Source organism: Pleurodeles waltl, chromosome 2_2, assembly GCF_031143425.1.
Source record: "Pleurodeles waltl isolate 20211129_DDA chromosome 2_2, aPleWal1.hap1.20221129, whole genome shotgun sequence".
In the NCBI taxonomy this organism is placed as follows: domain Eukaryota; kingdom Metazoa; phylum Chordata; class Amphibia; order Caudata; family Salamandridae; genus Pleurodeles; species Pleurodeles waltl.
The window spans coordinates 1,013,955,802-1,013,971,800 of NC_090439.1; the positions used below are offsets into that span (position 1 = coordinate 1,013,955,802).

The 15,999-nt window shown below is 47.2% G+C and overlaps 1 protein-coding gene across 2 annotated transcripts in view; it reads right to left on the bottom strand.

Moving 5' to 3' along the window:
- ASAP1 (ArfGAP with SH3 domain, ankyrin repeat and PH domain 1) overlaps nt 1–4,869 on the bottom strand; it is a 1,537,410-nt gene extending 1,532,541 nt beyond the window's left edge. The window contains exon 1 of one of the 2 annotated variants that reach the window (XM_069220757.1): nt 4,446–4,869. The gene's annotated coding sequence lies outside the window, so the exon portion shown is untranslated. Of the gene's footprint in view, nt 1–4,216; nt 4,338–4,445 lie in introns of those variants that run through there. The other variant, XM_069220758.1, reaches the window with a different exon arrangement.
- Between the last annotated feature and the right edge of the window lie 11,130 nt (nt 4,870–15,999).

Consider the following 15,999-nt stretch of genomic DNA (forward strand, 5'->3'; position numbering starts at 1 on the left):
GGCCTTTTTGGTGCTATGAACAAAACATTTCTGTGCAGAAATGCAGGCATAACATTCACAGAGTCATGCATAACTGTACCAATGTGTGACAACATGTACAGAGCCTGTATGTGGCTGTATGTAGATGTGTTTACAACGCGTTCAAAGGCCATCAAGGCGCTCTGTGCAGATGTGTTCACAATGTGTACAGTTCCATGTACTGCACTGTGTAGAAATGTGTTAACAGTGTCTATAAAACCCTACACAGCACAGCGCTTTCACAGCCTTACACGGCATTGGGCTTGGAATTGTTGCCACAATAGTTTTTGTGGAGACATCTATCAGCTGCTGCACAGATTTTGACAAGGAATGCAATGTATCTATAGCTGCGCACATGCGCAGTCCAGTAAAGGCCATTGGGGCAACCGAGGGGTGTATCTAGACCGCGAGGAGTGCCGATGACGGGGCTCACTTCCGGGTCCGCTTCTATGACACCTAAAGCAACAACGTGGAAAGGGGCCGCGTGGACTTCCCTCCGATGGGAGAGTCCAGAAAGCACGCCAATAATTAATTCTAGTGTTTTATTCATCTCCTGTCAGCAACTGAAAGGGTCTTGCACGTCTAAAGAAGCTGCTAACTGGCTAAAACGTGTCTAGCATGTAGTAAAAAGGTGGGACTCACCGACTTAATAACCGAGGCTTCTGATGGGCTCCAGCTTGGATCTCCCAGAGTTAGAGATGGCATTTGGCAGTAAGTAAGATGGAGTTGTTTATATAAAGATGTGTTCACATTGTGCACAGGGACCGATATAGCGCTGTATTCAGATTTGTTCACAATCTGTACATAGACCTATATGATGTCTCCAAATGAGATCACCGTGTGTACAGTGCTATGTATCAATCAATCAATCAATCAATCATATTTATACAACGCGCTACTCACCAGTGAGGGTCTCAAGGCGCTGGGTGGGGTCACTGCTGCTCGAAGAGCCAGGTCTTGAGCTGCCTCCGGAAGGCGAGGTGGTCCTGGGTGGTCTTGAGGTGGGCGGGGAGGGAATTCCACGTCTTGGCTGCCAGGTAGGAGAAGGATTTCCCACCTGCAGTGGTTCGGCGGATGCGAGGGACGGCGGTGAGAGCGAGGCTGGTGGAGCGAAGTTGACGGGTGGGCGTGTAGAAGGTGAGGCGACGGTTGAGGTATTCGGGGCCCTTGTTGTGGAGGGCTTTGTGTGCGTGGGGGAGGAGCCTGAAGGTGATCCTTTTGTTGACGGGTAGCCAGTGCAGGTGTCTCAGGTAGGCGGAGATGTGGCTGTGGCGGGGTACACGAGGATGAGGCGTGCAGAGGCGTTTTGTATTCACTGAAGACGTTTCTGAAGTTTTGCGGTGATTCCTGCGTATAGGGTGTTTCCGTAGTCTAGGCGGCTAGTGACGAGGGCGTGGGTCACAGTTTTTCTGGTGTCGGCGGGGATCCAGCGGAAGATCTTTCAATATGAATATTGTTGGTCTATAAGGCTTTCACAAAGTGTAGAAACATATATGGAGCTGTGGCCAGAGCTGCCGACTTTGGAGCTGGGGAACCAGGCTCGAGTCTCGGCGCTGGCTCAACATCTTGTGATTCTGGGCAACTCAAGTCTCCCAGTGCCTACCAAAATGAATGTGTCCTTGTGTAAAGTAACTGGTGTTCATGTAAAGCACTCCAATACAGTTGGGTCGAGTTTGCTATATATAACCGCAAATATATATGTTTAACGTGCTGATATAGTGAGTGCACTTACACTCGTGGGCAGAGTCTCTTGGCACTAATGGTACCTCAAACTCAGCGCAGTGTTCTATAGAAGGCATGTGGTGAGGGACAAAAGTGGATTTTAAGCAGCTTACTGAATTTGTAAATAATTGGTTCAGCTCTAATTGAAGATGTGTATGAATTCCATAGGGAGGGTCCCAGAACCTAAACGGTTCGCCCACCCAATCTCTGAAGTCTTTACTTTGGGACACAGAATAGTGGACTGCTGAAATATTTCAGCTGGCGAGGAGGGCTGCTTTCTCTGACTTCACAAAAAAAGAATGCCAGAGAATGGTTGTGCAAGACTCGGAGCACGAGGCAAAGAACTTTAAGTCAAATAAGTTGGTTGATATGAAGCTGATGGTGATGTCTGATCACGAGGTGAAACTTTGTCAAATTGAATACCACCCTGACAGCCATATTTGTAAGTTTTTGTAGACAGTTCAATGATTTTTGAGGCAAGCCAATGTATGCTGTGGTCACTCTGGACTGCAAGAAAGCGTTGCCAGCAATCACTCTATGAGAGTGGGAAAGGAATTCGAAGCTGTTTAATAAGAAAAATATACTGCATATCCCAACTGAGATCTGATGTGTTTAAAATCCGTAGAACGACCTATATGATGACATATGCAGATGTATTCACAAAGTGTGAAAAGCCCTCTGACGGCTGGGACCAGATCTGTTTATGAGTACTGAGACCCATATGTTGATGAAGTCACACAGCCTGTATAAAGTCACATACAGGGCCTTGTACCTATGGATCCACAAGGTACAGAAACAACTAAATGGTGCGTTATACAGATGCATTCATGTTTACAGAGCGGAAGATGAGTACAGATGTGCTCACACGGTTGTACGGAGACCTTCAGGGCGCTATGTACGGACGTGTTCACACTGTACAGATAATTACATGGCGTTTTGTACAGATGTGTTCACCATATCTACAGAACTAAGAGGCTGGGCAGAGATGTGCTCAGTATGTAAAGAGACCTTCACGGCGCTATGTATCGACGTGTTTAGATTCTGTACAAATAGTCACAGGTTTTGCACAGATGTATTCACCATGTGGAAAGAGCGCTCCAAGAGGCTGAGTAAAGTTGTGCTTACAGTGTGTCCGTAGCCTTTATAGCGCTGTTTACAGACGTGCTTACAAAGAGCAGAGACCCAGGTGGTAGTATGTTCAGATGTGTACACCCTGTGTTCAGAGTCATCCATGGGCCCGTACACCATGCAGCCTAACTGTCGGTGACTTGTGTCGCCTTTAGCCCAAGTCCCGCACACCAGCACCTTACACGCGGAATTCCTCCTTGAAAGAAGGGCGTGAACACCCGGGAAGCATCTTTGCAAACACCTCTCCGCACCCAACAATTCCCATCAGCTTCTGCTCTCCCCTCCTGACAGAGGGGTGGGGTTGGGTGGGGCTGCGCGGTACTGTCACCTGGCCCTACTCCCATTGTCGTTCATCGGGCACAAGAGCTAAATTATTCATGGGAGGGCCAATCTGTCGGAGTTCACACAGATGGTGTGTGACCATCTTGTCCGCTTTCCTGTCCTCATTAGTTTTTTTTTTGCGCGAGGGGAAATGACTAAGGCCTGCAGTTCTCCCCCTTCGATCAGAATTATCCACAGGGCCTCCGGAAAAAAAGCAAACAGCCAAAACCACGGTTATGCCATTTGTACATCGGTCCACACTTTCCAGCTGGCTGACATCTGCTGCTGAACTGGCATGCATGCACTTAATTAAAAAAATAAACGAAAAAAGGCGATTATAAGGTTAAACCTCTAGTGCTCGAAACAGTATATAGTGGAGAGAGAAAATGTTAGTGGAAGTACGATAGATAGATAGATAGATAGATAGATAGATAGATAGATAGATAGATAGATAGATAGATAGATAGATAGATAGGACAGATAGATAGATATTCTTTTAACCCGACATCCCATTCACGTCATCTACACAAATATTAAGCGTAATTAACACAGAGGTCGACCAACTTAACTCTAATTGTACTCACCCTACCCAGACAACAAATGGGGAAATGTGTATAAGGTCGCAAGGTATACTCCTAGCGAGGCCGACTTAGCTTCCCATCCTTCCGAGATCGATCAACTGGGATTTTCTAACAGTTCAATCTGGTGGCAGAGAAAAGGGGCACTAAGAAATACAGTGATCTGCACAAGATCACACAGGGGAAACCAGTATGAAATCCCTGCCAAACTCTTTCAAAATTATGAAAACTCAACCCTCGTTCACATCCAGGTCCAAACTCGCATGCAAGCCCATCACAAACGATCAACACATTGTACCAGGGCCTGGTAGTCCAGCTTAAACGGCTACTGACAATCAGAAAAAAAGCCAGCACTTTAAAAAGAAACCCAGAAATCTGGAGATTTGTAAACTATTCTGGTGTACTAAAGTCTACGGGCGCCATGTAGCGCTATAGGCCCTCTAACTCACGTGAGGAGAGGGAGCGGGCCGTCAACATAAATGCAATCCGTGCGCGCCTCTCCCTCCAGCGAGAGTGCAACTAAACATGCGTGAAGAGACCTCGCAGCCGGTGTGTCCTCCCGCTCCACCAGAGCCCGTCCCGGTACCCGAGAGCCGCCTCCCCCGCTCCCAGCCTTTGTGTGGAGCTGGGCTGAGCCCTGCGCGCCGGCCGGCAGCCACGCCTTGGAGCACAACTTACCAGCACGGGAAAACTCTCGGTTCTTTGTCCGAGTTTGCACGAGCGGCCCGGGTCCATTATTCCATTTTGAGCGAGGTCCCGTGTGCGCGCCCGGTGCAGAAAGCGCTATGCGTCCGGCTTGGGCCCCAGGCGAGGCCGCGCTCTGCAGCCTTGAGTCACTCGAGGGGAGCGGGGGTCCCGCGTAGCGTGTCCCGGGGCTGGCTGCAGCCGGAGAGAGGGCAGGAAGGAAAGACTAGCCGGGGAGTGAGGGAGAGGGGGGAAGAGGCTGGCTCGTGGGCCGCCCTGGGATTGATAGCAGGGATTTCTGGAAATCCAAACACTTGAGCAGGAAATCTGAAGGCTGCATAAACAGTCCCCTCTGCGGCGCACGGAGCTCAGCGCGCTGAAGGCTCTCGGCTCACAGAGCCGCTCTTCCTGCTGGCAGGGGTGGAGGGGGCCAAACCGGAGCAGGCACTTCTGGCTGAGCCCGGGCATCTGGGCCTTATCCCTGCCCGTGTCCGGCTGCAACTTTTACACCCCACATGTCCCGTATACGGACGGGGTGGAGGACCCCCCGCGACATTTTATGTTACTTTTCCGATGAATGTCCACGTGAAATCGTTCTGAGATTTTGAAACATTTCAATCTTCGTGTCTGATTTTTTTTATTGGTCTATTTCTCTTCGCTCTTTTTTTATTACTTTTACATCGTTCGTCTTTTGTTTTACTGCTCTTGCAAAGTCTATATTTAAATCGTGTTTTTTTTTATAAGTAAAAGCGCATTCAATATTAATGTTGTTTCCTGATTGCAGCTGGTTAAGTTAATATGCGCTTTTAATGGATCCGCTGTCTGCTGCTGCTGAGCCGTGGAAGGGCAGAGAAGGACGGGGACACGCAGAGCAGGAGAGACGGTGATTCAGAGCTAGAGGGGTCGCGCACAGAGAGGAGAAAGAAACTCCCAGAACCCGAGAGCCCACCCGAACGTCACAAACCAGCAGTACCACATACTACATGAACATATGGCCCTTTGTTAAGTAGGCCTCCAGGCAGTTTGACTTAAGCCCCCACATTGGACACTCCCCCATCCCACCTTAGGTAGACACTACAAACAATTCCTCTGTTGGGATAGGGGTTGTTTAGATCTGACACATATAGTCAGTGGGGACCCTCTGTTTTTTTTTTCTTCATTTCTTTGGAGTAGGTTTTGTTGGTTTCCCTCTTCAAGAGCTTAGGAGCTCGGAGCACTTTCCTTCTGCCAATGTACTTTGAAAGTGCCTACACAATCCATACGGCTTAGAAAATGGCACCATCACCCCTGTGCAGGTTTGAGTTGCCTGGTATGGACGGGGTTGGCCTCTCCAACCCAGGCGTCCATGTCTGCGACCTGGTTGAATGGTTCCTATGTGGACGTGCCAAAGTGACAACGGCGCACGTATTTATGCACAAGCATTCCTGATAGGGGCGGAGCCTGAGGGCTCAGGCCAGCTGAGGCGCACAAGCACAGTGGCTGTAACCGAAGTGTCACCTGCCTTTGCAGGTTGGTGTGTGTGCTAGGGAATAAGTGCCCGGGAAGTGCTGAATACCCACACATGTTCACAGTGCCACTGAGAGCTGCTCTACCCATACAGTGATACGGGACACCGAGGCTTATTAAATCCGGTTGCAATAAGGGATTGCAGGGGAGCAGCCTCATACTGTTTGGTATCATTGGACTCGAGATGACAAGACAGAGCCATTGGTAACGGTAGCTTTGTCACCCCTGGCCACGAAATGCCAATTCTGGGAAGTGGGCATTTCCAGGCGTTGGGACTGGTTCTTGTGCCCGTAAATTAGGCTTAATTCCAGAGGTCCCGGGGTAAGCGCACATCTGCACATTCCCTAGATGTCTGATAAAAACTTGGGCATCCAGAACAACAGATCTCCGCCATTTGGGGCCTGGTGAGATAGAAGGGGGGGGACTTGGCCTCACGGAGCTCGAACCTGACACCCATAAAGATAAAGATCTGCATTCCAGGACCCCAGGGCAGACATGGGGGACATTTAGGGGTGACATCTGTGGTTCAAAGGAATACCCTTCGAACCACCTCCCACTTCAAAGGTTTTACTTAGTATAATTAGGGGTACTCAAAGTCTGCAACTCAGAGTACCACCAACGGATCCGTGGGAACAGTGCAGCTGGACTGCGTCGGCGCACTGTCAGAGGAATCTGGGTGCGCAAGATGATACCTGTGCAAGGAAGGGGATCCGCTCACCCTTACTGAATAGAGACTGGCCTGAGGCTGATTGCCTGCTGCTGTGTGGCATCCTGAAGTGGCTTTCCAAGGGCAGGTTGGCCTCCCCCTTTCTCTGTGGAGGTCTGAGGGACACCAAAGACCTCCTGAGAGGGACCTACATAGTGATCAGTAATATCTGGAGAGCAGTACCCTCTGTTTGCATGTACATCGTGCCGGACTCCACCTGGCAGGAGTGGTGTGTGTGTGGGCCAAGAACTAAGTCTGGAGTCTGAACGCACAAGCTGTGCGGTAGCAACACACTGCTCGCAATACTGGTGTGTGGCCCCTCATTGTTGGGACCAATGCACCCCGAGACAGCTTGTGAAGTGAACAGATCACTGTGATGGGACCCTGCTGGGGACTCATTGAGGTCGAATATAAGCATTTCTCTCATGTGCCCTCGGCTGTATGCTTATTGTGTGCTGTGTCCATTCATAGGTTGGAACCTGCAGAGGTGTGGGTACAACCAGAGGGGTGCTTTATGTGGTCTATTATTGCATAATGGAACTGGCGTCTAGTGGGTTCGTCCAGAGAGTCCAGTACTGCTAAGGTCATAGGGTACTGTGCAGAGTATCTCAACCCAGGGGGGTAGGGAAACTAAGTCCCGAGTGGAACTGGAAAGTCTGGGGCAGTTCAAGTCATCATGCACCAGACTAGTGCTTCCTGTCGAAGGGGGGTACAATGCTAGGAGTTGATTGAAGAAACCTGGGGCCGTCGGGAACCCCCAGTCATTGGGGGTACGGCACTGAGCACTTTCCATGTGAGATCATACCTGTCTGTGGCCACTGGAAGTTCACAGGCACCAAATAGGGTGTCTCCAATCCAGAGACATGGACCCTTTCACTTGTAGTGTGCAGCCTGAAGTTTTGAGAGAGGGTCAAGTCAGCACGCCCCAACAGTGCCTCTCCATTCCAGAGGTGCAGAATTTTGTTACTTTTTGGTAATATTCAATTGTCTGGTGGGGCTGGGTGCCTCCAAGTCTAACGGTTGGCCCTAGGGACCATCCCTCTGTGTTTTGCAGACCTCCGAGTGAACCTCCTATTTTGAGCACGAACATCTCCTCCTTAATTGTTTACTGGCTGTTGTCTTTCCCCACCTGAACCTGGGGAGTTGTGACTTAGCCATGAGCTGCTGGGTGCCCAGCAGAAAGTTACTATATTCTTTGGGGTTGGGGTTGGGCGAGGTTAACTGAAAGCTGGTTGGCAAATGGAGGGCGAGTTGGGACCCAGAGTGTGTGCAAGCATATGGGCATCCACTTGCCAGTTATCAGGGCATCACATTAGGGTGCTGGAAGCGAGTGCGTACAAGAGTGTGGGTGTGCATACCAATGACAACTGATACCTGGGCCCGTGTCTAGGTGCGGGGTGGATGTGAGGGAGTGAGTCTGAGCGAGTGAGTGCTGGGGCAGCACTGTGGTGCTGCTGGGTACTCAGGCTCTGCCAGGGTGTTCGTAAGGTTGACATCGCGTTTTACTATTGTAGCTGAGGCTGTAGGTCTAGACAGGAGTGTGGCTCACTCTGATATACATTGTGTTGCTACCGTCAACCCTGGGGTGTACCCTGGATTGCACATGTTACAATGATTGTGGATACAGTGAGAGTGGGCCTAGTGCTGACAGCGGGTGGACACATTATGGGGGTACAGGGAGGGAATGAGTTTTCCTCAAAAGCATATCTTGTAATCAGTGGTTAATGTGTTGGGACCTGTTATTGTGTGTTGCTGGGGTCAAAGAGCTTCTCGCCCAAGTTTACATTGAATATTATTGTCTGTTGTGTACTCATTGACATGTATGCTGAGATCACGTAATCAAACTGCGTTAATCGTGTGTGTGTGTTGAATAACATTTTTCTATACATACAATCCACGTGAAGTCTCTTTTTTGGGTCATTCAGCCAGGGTGTTGTGGGGATGTGTTGTGCTATTACTTTACACATTACCTCAGAGATAAGCCTGACTGCTCCGAGCTAAGCTACCCAAGGGTGGGCACAGGTTATCTAATAGATGTAATTGACCACCCCGGACAGGAGTGTCACGTTCCACCTGGCTGAGCTTACAATTTAGCCAATCAGACCGAGCAGCCTACAACAGGGGTTGTAAACCCCTGGCCGTATATTTATTCATGCACAAAATTATAAGAAAACACACTAAATTCCATGATTGCATGCAATAATCCATCATATTTTACTGCTTTATTTACGTGTTGATGCCTAACCTTAACAGACATTAATTTTCCTAACCATATCTAAATTTGTTCCTGTATACACAAATTAGCCTTTGAGTGAGATTATGACTGGTTGCAGTGATAGAGAAAGCAAGAGAGTGAGACAGACTCTGAGGCCATAACATAGCCACTTGGCCTGTATTTCACAGGCATGACCAATATTTTCATTTCAAGGCTAGTAAAGCAATTTAGGCAAAAGGGCCAGAGCTGATATTTTTAGTAAGTAGTGAAAACAGAAATTGTTTACAAATTAATTTAAAGACTGCTGATGGATTCATGCATGATAATTAAATTAAACAAAGGCCAATTTACCATGTTCACAATGAATAAAGAGGAGTTTGCATAATTGTGTTATGTCAGTAACCAGTCTTGCCCCTTTCTATAATCTCATATGTGAAGGAATGACACTATTTATCTCTGACAAAGGTGGCAACCCTATCTGAGGACATCCCAGTACAAAAAGCAAAACATGGGTTAGATTGACCAAGAGCTGGAGGCACTGATGTTGTTCCTGGGTTCTGCCAAGGCATTTGACTCTATTGTATGGCCTTATTTGAGAAACGTCCTAAGTAGAATGGGACTGGGGACAGCGATGAGAACATGGATCTGATTACTCTATACTAGGCCAATAGCTCTTATAAATATTAATTGTCATATATCCAATTCTATTTCTATTAAGCATGGGAATAAGCAGGGATGCCCCCATCCCAGATTACCTTTCATCCACCAGAGTTAGTTTCTTTCCAAAAGGCATCCAATGAAAGGAGTATATCTCCATCAGCAGGGTGGTGATGGGAAGGGATAGCCCTTTATTTGGTATCAATGTATCTCTGACGCTGAGGCGCCCAACACGATTGGCAATTGACACATGTTGAATATTGCTATCCTTGTATGCTAATAATATATTACTCATTGTGAAGGACCCTGAGAACAACCTAGAACAGAGGTTCATAACCTGTGGTCTGAGGACCCCTGGGGCTCCATAAAGCCTACAGATGGGGTCCGTGATTGATTTATAAAATTCAATAATATTAAAATGAATAAAGTATATAGAAATAAAGAAGCAACGTTGACAATTTGAAAAAGTATATATTTGATTGTCAGTTACTAAAAATATTTCAGTATTTGAACATTTGTTAGTGTATACTTATTTTTGTGTATTGTTTTGAGATTCAAGTCATAGAAGTTGCTAAGGCCGGGGGTCCTTGGCTTCCAATAATTACTTGGTGGGGGCCGAATTCCAGTAATGATTCAATGAGTGTCCACAGAAGTCAAAAGGTTAAGAACTGTGACATAGCACCCATACTTACGAATATGTCTAGGTTTGGCAAGTGGTCAGGATTGGCTATAAATTGGTCTAAAGCATTTATGATGCCACTCATGGAAGCGACGACTGAGCCTAAGCTAATTTACCCCTTGCAGTGGCAGGAAGAACCAGTCACAGATTCAGATCCATAGAGATCTGATTGTGATTATTATAGAAAACTATGGTAAAACTGTGGATAAGATAGAGGCAAATATTAACAGGTGGCTTAAGCTGCCCATAACATTTGCAGGCTGAATTGCTGTAATCAAAATCTTAATTCTACAACAATTACCTAATCTTTTTAAAAACATTCACACATTAACACAGGGAACTTTTGATTGACTGCATTCATTGTTAATCAAAATCACATGGGCAGCCAAACAGCCATGGATTAACTAGAAGATATTGCAGAGGCCTTATGAGCTGTGAGGTTTTGCTGCATGACATTTTGAAGCTTATTATTATATTACACAAGCGCAATTTCCATACATTGGCTTCATAATAGTAGATGAGTAGCTCACCGAGATCTAGAATTGAGACTAGCTGCAGCTAATAGGGTCACAAATGTTATATTGAGGACCTTGAACTGGCCACAAAACTAAAACCATGTGGTAAATTATGCAATATAGGCCTGGGCACAATTGGCTTGGATGTGCCAAGCAGACACATAATACTCTCCTCATAAAATTAATACAAAAGCCCAAATTGCCCCCACAAGTGAACAGCTAAGAATACAGACAGTGAAAGACAGACAACTGAGTGATATCATCCTCGACCTCCCCAGACAGACTCATGTCACCTCCCACCTCATTAAAGTCCACAGGCTCCAAATGCAGAAGAGATGTCAATTCAAGCTGATGATCCATGCCTACAAAGCACTGCACAACCAAGGACCAGCCTACATCAACCGTTGCCTGAACTTCCTCCACTCTACCAGACAACTACGCTCCACCTCCCTCTCACTCGCCCGCACACCTTATATCAACCAAAGCAACAGCGGAGGACACTTCTTTTCCTACCTTGCGGCGAAATCCTGGAATAACCTCCCTCTGCAGCTTCGGACCTCCACTCTTCTACTGGAATTCCGGAGAGCACTCAAGACCTGGCTGTTCGACTGAGTCACCTGAACCATAATGACCCTCAAGGGCCTGGATACCCTCTTGGGTGATTAGCCGTGTTATATAAATCCACCTGATTGGTTGATTGATTTGTACTAAGGGACAATTCCTTTCACTAGGTGACTATCCGTAAAAGGGGCGTTCCACACCTTTAAATGTGTTCCTATCCCATAGGCTAAAGGAATCGGCTAGGAAGGCTTTTCCCACATATCCCCAAGAACCAACAGACTGGAATTTTAGAGCCTAGTTATAGCTGGCTTGATGTTAGTCAGTGGTGTCCCTCATTCCTTTAACCGGGCATCTCTCTCCTTGATTCCGCGGTCGTCTTCTGCTGCTATCGAGCCGACCTCCGTCAAGTCAGGATAGCTTTTTCCCGTTCCTTTTCACCACTTGGTTTTTCTTCCAATTGCTCTCCTCCATGTCATGTTTGGCTTTTCCCACCTTGTCCGACTCTCTGTCCTCCCTCCTCCTTCCCCTTCCTGGTTCCTCCCAGTCTTTTCTTTCCCATGCCCCCTCTCCTGCCAGAATAAGTCCTTTAGTTTCTCCCCTCTTCTGTGTGTTTGTTTCCCCTCTCCTTCCTCTGGTTGGTGATTCACCTGTCAATTTTTTATTTTCTGTTCACCTCTCTGCTAAAGGCACGGCGCTGTGGGACCTCTGGTGTTTTCCATAAATACGTTTTCCTTCTCTTGCCCTTGTCGTTCCTCGCATCGTCCCTCCCTTACTTTCTTCCTACATGGGCGAAATAGATCTTGGTGGTACCTGACAGAAAATCTGCATTCATCTGTTCTTTACCTCGTCTATGACAGGTGACAAATCGAAAGGGTTGTGGGGCCAGAAACCAACCTAATACTTTGGCATTATTCCCTTTGTTTTGTGCCATCCATTCCAGTGGGGCGTGATCACTGTACAACTTTAACTCCCTTCCTCACAAAATAATTTGTAGATTTCCAGTTGCCCACTAGATCGCAACGCATTCTCTTTCAACTATGGAATAATTGTACTCCCAGGGAAAAAGCTCCCTGCTAAGATACAATATGGGTCTCTCAATGGCTGCTTGATCTTCTTATGACAATACAGCACCTGAGGCAAGTGTTTGTAATAAGAAAGGTTTTGTTTAAATTGAGGGCTTGCAAGATTGGGTGCAATGATACTATTTCTTTCAGGCTATTAAAGGCTGTTGAAACTGCTGGGGACAGGTCCTTTAATGCATTTCTGCTTCCCTTCGTTTTTTAGTAGATCAGCTAACGGAGTGGCCCAATGTGAGAAATGTGGCACAAACCATCAGTAATTGCCAACAAGTTCAAGAAAAGATGGTAAATCCTTACATGTCTTAGGAAAAGGTATGTGTGTGATGGGGGCTACTTTCTGCGCTTGTGGGTTTATGACTCCTTTCCCTATTGAATACCCTAAGTATTTAACTTGTGCACAGGCTGAATGACTCTTAATGACAGTGGTAATGAAAGTTAACTTTCAAACCTGCCTTTTTCTAACATGTATAGTACATCTATTAGGGGTTGCAGATGTTTGCTATGAATGACAATATCATCAGTATATGCAGACACTTTAAGGAAGATACTGTGATGTGACGCATCAGACATGTCTTGGTATTCTGAATAAGAGTTGTATGTACCGTGATGAGGAGTGGGTGTTGAATTATGTTATGGTGTTTGTTTACATAATATATAAATCAATAATAATAATAAAAAAATATGTATATATTCAGCTGTATACTCTCCGGGGGTTAGTAAAAGATTATAAATCATTCATTGGAAGGTTGCTGGAACCCAGTGAAGCCCAAAAGGGTAACACAGTTAATTGATAATGGCCTCAAAGTGTAGTAAAAGACGTCTTTTCTTTTGCCGCAGCTATTGCAAAGGTCAAGAATACTCATAAATTGTGCCTGATCCAGCCTTTCCATTACTTCGTCTATTATTTGACAAGGACATGCATCATACTTAGATATTTTGTTTACCTCATGTAAGTCTATGCAAAATCTAATGGTTCGAAAACCACAGGGGACTTTAACTCACTTGAAAACGTTTTGCTCATCTCCAGTTTCAACTTGGTTTTTACTTCTTCTTCAACTGCCTGTTTTTGCGTATCTGGGATTCCATAAGGTTTTAGTCTTAGTTTTCCCTGGTTCACTATTTATAAGGTGTTGTATAAAATGTGTGCATCCTGGTATGTACAAAAATATTCCTGCATGCAAGGGAATGTAGAGTACTGCAAAACGTGCATTGTTTTATCGGATCTAAACTCTCATTAATACACCCAAGTTCTTGTATATCTTTAGCACAAGATCTTTAGCACATATTCAACCATTAATACTGGTATGGGGCCTTCCCATTTTAAAGGAGATTTTCATAGCATACTTGTGACTACTCAGGTGCCTTGATGACCTCAATTTTAAATGCTACTGGCAATATTTTCTCCATTAATTTATAGGGCCCCTGTCATTAATTTAACATTTTGTTTTTGGATGTAGGGAAAAATAGTAAAACATACCCCCCCTGGATGTAATCTCCTAAACTTTTTTGTAAAACTGGTCTTTTTGTATTTGTTGATGACTCTCTAGATTTTGTTGCACAATTTCTCTTATTTCTCTCAGAGGTTTTTTTAATCTGATTCGCTTTACCTAGTTTCCTTAGCCATGTTGTAAAGAAATGGCTCCCTGTTGCAGTTACCCCCCACTTTTTGCCTGATACTGATGCTGACTTGACTGAGAAGTGTGCTGGGACCCTGCTAACCAGGCCCCAGCACCAGTGTTCTTTCACCTAAAATGTACCATTGTTTCCACAATTGGCACAACCCTGGCACCTAGGTAAGTCCCTTGTAACTGGTACCCCTGGTACCAAGGGCCCTGATGCCAGGGAAGGTCCCTAAGGGCTGCAGCATGTCTTATGCCACCCTAGGGACCCCTCACTCAGCACAGACACACTGCTCGCCAGCTTGTGTGTGCTGATGGGGAGAAAATGACTAAGTCGACATGGCACTCCCCTCAGGGTGCCATGCCAACCTCCCACTGCCTGTGGCATAGGTAAGTCGCCCCTCTAGTAGGCCTTATAGCCCTAAGGCAGGGTGCACTATACCACAGGTGAGGGCATATGTGCATGAGCACTATGCCCCTACAGTGTCTAAGCAAAACCTTAGACAATGTAAGTGCAGGGTAGCCATAAGAGTATATGGGCTGGGAGTCTGTCAAAAACGAACTCCACAGCTCCATAATGGCTACACTGAATACTGGGAAGTTTAGTATCAAACTTCTCAGAATAATAAACCCACACTGATGCCAGTGTTGGATTTATTAAAAAATGCACACAGAGGGCATCTTAGAGATACCCCCTGTATTTTACCCAATTGTTCAGTGCAGGACTGACTGGTCTGTGCCAGCCTGCTGCTGAGAGACGAGTGTCTGACCTCATGCGGTGAGAGCCTTTGTGCTCTCTGAGGACAGAAACAAAGCCTGCTCTGGGTGGAGGTGCTTCACACCTCCCCCCTGCAGGAACTGTAACACCCAGCAGTGAGCTTCAAAGGCTCAAGCTTCGTGTTACAATGCCCCAGGGCACTCCAGCTAGTGGAGATGCCCGCCTCCTGGACCCAGCCCCCACTTTTGGCGGCAAGTCCAGGAGAGATAATGAGAAAAACAAGGAGGAGTCACTGGCCAGTCAGGACAGCCCCTAAGGTGTCCTGAGCTGAGGTGACTCTGACTTTTAGAAATCCTCCATCTTGTAGAAGGAGGATTCCCCCAATAGGGATAGGAATGTGACCCCCTCCCCTTGGGAGGAGGCACAAAGAGGGTGTACCCACCCTCAGGGCTAGTAGCCATTGGCTACTAACCCCCCAGACCTAAACACGCCCTTAAATTTAGTATTTAAGGGCTTCCCTGAACCTAAAGATTTAGATTCCTGCAACAACAAGAAGAAGGACTGCCCAGCTGAAAACCCCTGCAGAGGAAGACCAGAAGACAACAACTGCCTTGGCTCCAGAAACTCACCGGCCTGTCTCCTGCCTTCCAAAGAACTCTGCTCCAGCGACGCCTTCCAAAGGGACCAGCGACCTCTGAATCCTCTGAGGACTGCCCTGCTTCGACGACGACAAGAAACTCCTGAGGACAGCGGACCTGCTCCAAAAAGACTGCAACTTTGTTTCAAGAAGCAGCTTTAAAGAACCCTGCAACTCCCCGCAAGAAGCGTGAGACTTGCAACACTGCACCCGGCGACCCCGACTCGGCTGGTGGAGAACCAACACCTCAGGGAGGACCCCCGGACTACTCTACGACTGTGAGTACCAAAACCTGTCCCCCCTGAGCCCCCACAGCGCCGTCTGCAGAGGGAATCCCGAGGCTTCCCCTGACCGCGACTCTCTGAAACCTAAGTCCCGACGCCTGGAAAAGACCCTGCACCCGCAGCCCCCAGGACCTGAAGGACCGGACTTTTACTGCAGAAGTGACCCCCAGGAGTCCCTCTCCCTTGCCCAAGTGGAGGTTTCCCCGAGGAAGCCCCCCCTTGCCTGCCTGCAGCGCTGAAGAGATCCCTCGATCTCTCATTGACTTACATTGCGAACCCGACGCTTGTTCTAACACTGCACCCGGCCGCCCCCGCGCCGCTGAGGGTGAAATTTCTGTGTGGGCTTGTGTCCCCCCCGGTGCCCTACAAAAC